General features: G+C 27.3%; 1 long non-coding RNA gene across 1 annotated transcript; it reads left to right on the top strand.

Annotated features, from left to right (window-relative positions):
• The first annotated feature begins 309 nt into the window (after positions 1-309).
• Positions 310-1,406, top strand: LOC128283959 (uncharacterized). Its single transcript, XR_008274276.1, has 2 exons — positions 310-396; positions 948-1,406. It is a non-coding gene; the product is annotated as an uncharacterized LOC128283959 (long non-coding RNA).
• Positions 1,407-3,646: the final 2,240 nt, after the last annotated feature.

Genomic DNA, 3,646 nt, shown 5'->3' with positions numbered 1-3,646 from the left:
TTCATAAACCGAGCCATAAATATTTTTATAAATATTTATGGAGTGTTATTGAGTTAGTATTAAAGTTTCGTTAGAAAATTTTAATGTTTAGTTAGTCAATTAATTAAAAGGAACTAAATTGAAAATAGTGCAAAATTTGGTAAAGTGATTAAATAGCTTAAGTGACTAATAAGGAGGGATTTAAAAGGATATTAGACCCAAATTATATGGGCTGGACAGTTTGGGCAAGAAAATCAGCAAAAAGACAAGGAGAAATAAGGGCAAAATTGAAAATTTTGCAATTTAAACATATAAAACAAAGACAAAATTGAAAAAATCTAGAGATATCATCATTTTTCTTCAGCAAAAACGCCATAGGAGGTTTGGAAGTTACTGGTTTTTCATATTTTGACATATGTGAGTTTAATTTTTACTTTTTCTTAGTAATATTTATGTTTTTGTGACTTTTACAATTAAGTCCCATTATCTAATTCATTAGTTTTTATTTTATGGGTGACTTTAAAAGTTACCATGAATAAGTTCTGTATGATTATGGTGAATTATTATGGAATTTAAGTTCTTATTTTATTATATGATGATTTTACAATTTACCATGAATAATTTTTACTTTTTCTTAGTAATATTTATGTCTTTGATTTATTTTTTTTTTTAAATCAATACCGATGAGAGCCCAAAAAACCTTGAAATACAGAGGCAAGGGCGAGGGATTGATTATTTTCGAAATGATCTTTGAGCCATGGATTGTTTGCTCTGTTAAAAATCATGAGATTGGAATTTTATTTTCAAAAATAAAGGAAAATATAGAAAGAAATACTTATTGGATTCTTCAAGGTATGGGTAAGCTCCATCAATGGTGTAATTGGAGCGTTTGTTTGCATGCAGTTGGTCACCAAATGATGGTGATTCAACAGAGGCTTGCTAATAGAACCATGCTGTTTGTTTTTAAGGGTTTTTGGCTTTCAAAAGGGAAGAAAATCGGCTGAAGGAGAAGGAAAGGTTAAAGGAAGGCTTGGGGAAGGTTTCGAAAACGGCGCCGTTCCAAACAAAGAAGGTCCGCGCGTCGACCCGCTGGGTACCCGGATCCGCGCCTTCTTTGTTTAAATGGCATATTTGCACGTTAGATCCCCCCTTTGCATGAGTCTTCGATTTGTGTTCAGTTGGCTTATTTTTTATTTCGCAATTTAGCATGTTAATTTGTGCCTCTTTTCATTTTAATCCGCGGTTCAGAAAAGCGTTGTGGTGATGGGGTATTTTTAATACCAGTCCCTGCACATTTCATAGGCGTGACACATTGACCCTATTTTGCAATTGTTTTATTTGTAAATGGATTCTCTGATTTTAATTTTGTTACAATTAAATCTTGTCATCATTATTTTATTTACTGTACATAAATCTTAGTTTTACAATCATTGGTTGTGAGATTTTGTATTATTTTGGTAGTTGAGCTTTGTAATCTTTCCTTTTAGTCTGTCATTTTAATATTTAATGTTGTATTTGTAGCATTGTTTACTCTAGTTTATATATAATGTTTTTAGAAATTCATTGATTTAAGTGTCATTTAAATTATTAATAAATATATATTTTATATTTATATTTAATTTGTATCTATTATTAAGGCTTTGATATCTTTATATATAGATTTTAATAAACTTGTAATTAATTGTATTTCTTCATTTATGTATATAATTTATAATAAAATTAAGTTAACCTTATAATTCATATTTTAATTAAAAGTTATTTTGACATATAATTATTTCTAACATTTTTACACGTATATGACATATTTTAATTTATTTTTACTATGGTATATGTTATTATTTTTTCATATAACTTTTGTAAATATATCTTCTTTTTAAAATTATTTATGTGTATAATATTTTAAGAACTCTTTTAAATCATATAATTTATTGTATTTCTTATTTTCCTCATGTTTTTTTCATATATATATATATATATATATATATATATATATATTGTTACTTGTAATTCATATATTTACTTCATTTTATGCATCATTAATTTTATTTTTTATAATCAATATTTATTTGTATATAAAGGTTTCATAAATTGACTTTGTATATTATTTTATATCATATATTGTTATACTTTCATATTATATTATTTAAATCATTTTGTGAATTATTATTTTTGCATAAATTGTGTTTTAAATATTTTTGTATAATTTGATTTGAACTTTGAGATTTATAATAACTATTTCAATAAATATATATCCCAAGTTTTATGCAAATGTGTCCACTTATATATGTTATATAATTATTCATTTTGTTTCATACATATTTTTGTATATCATTTTACTTTGTGTTATGACTATGTACGATATTTTATATTAATTATTTATTATCCATGCTTAAAGATTTTGTTTTGATTGTTAAATAAGGTTATTTGTATTTTGAGTATATTGTTTCATGTGTTTTTACAATGTATTAAATATTTCATCAATTTAAAAATGAGTAAACATGTTTTTAAGCGGATTTCTAAGTTTTTGTTATTCAAAATTTTGAAATAAGGCAATATCTAATGTTTGGGGAATTTGGGAGAATCATGCTCAATCGTACTGGGTATGACTTTTCCGGAAAACCAAATATTTAGATAACCCCTTTTATAATTTTTAATTTTCCAAAAGTCGAAAATTGATCGCATCTTAAAGGTATAAGGGATCATATCCAATCGTACTGGGTATGAAACCGCATATCTTTGGAACGAGAGATTTTTATCACCAATTTGAGCTATTCAAACATTTTTTATATATTTCAGAAAATTTTTTCTTTTAAATTTTTCAAGGATAACTTCAAATCAATTTGGTACCAGTTTTTGGGCGTAATGAGGGTGCTAACCCTTTCTCATACGTAACCGACTCCCGAACCCGTTTTTTTCCTAAACCAAATTTACTTTTTTTTCATTAAATAAATCATTTTAATAGGTGATCCAATCACACCTAAATCAAAAGATTGGTGGCAACTCCACACTCGTTTTTTAAAGTCGATCCCCATTGCTTTCAAAATAAAAAAAGGTGTCGACAATGTTAATTGTTGAAAATAAGTAAATTATGTGCAAAAGTTACGAAATTGAACTGAGTATTTCGGAGGAACGGAACGCAGGAAATAAGTACGATCGTTCAGTAAAAAAGATGAATTGACGGTAAATTACCCAAGTAAACTGAGATTCAGCATTTTTTTTGAATTCTCGTGTTTGCTTTTCGTTTAGCTCTTATGAGCTTCCGTTAACTCATATGAATTTCAGTTAAGCTTTTTGGGGTTTCAGTTCAGCTCTGATGAGCTTTAGTTAGCCTTCGGGCTTCCGTTTAACACTTGTGTGCTTTAGTTAGCCTTCGGGCTTCAAATCACGATGTACTCAAATCCGTAAGCCGTTCCTTGAATGGACAAATTGGTAAGTCGTAAATGTAACGTGTGGAAAAAGAAATGTAAGTAATGTTATCATTATTATTATTGAGCTCAATTAAGTAATTTTTTTTTTTAAAATGAGATTATGACTTACATGATGAAAGTAACTTACTTGAAATGTCCATATGATTTGAATTTTGAAAAACTAATATTCGGTAAGATTTATTTTTCTATGCCTATGAGCTTACTAAGCTTTCATAAGCTACTCTTGTGTGTTAAATGTT

The sequence above is a fragment of the Gossypium arboreum genome, chromosome 2 (assembly GCF_025698485.1).
Source record: "Gossypium arboreum isolate Shixiya-1 chromosome 2, ASM2569848v2, whole genome shotgun sequence".
NCBI classification, from domain to species: Eukaryota; Viridiplantae; Streptophyta; class Magnoliopsida; order Malvales; family Malvaceae; genus Gossypium; species Gossypium arboreum.
This window is presented reverse-complemented; position numbering and strand designations above follow the sequence as displayed.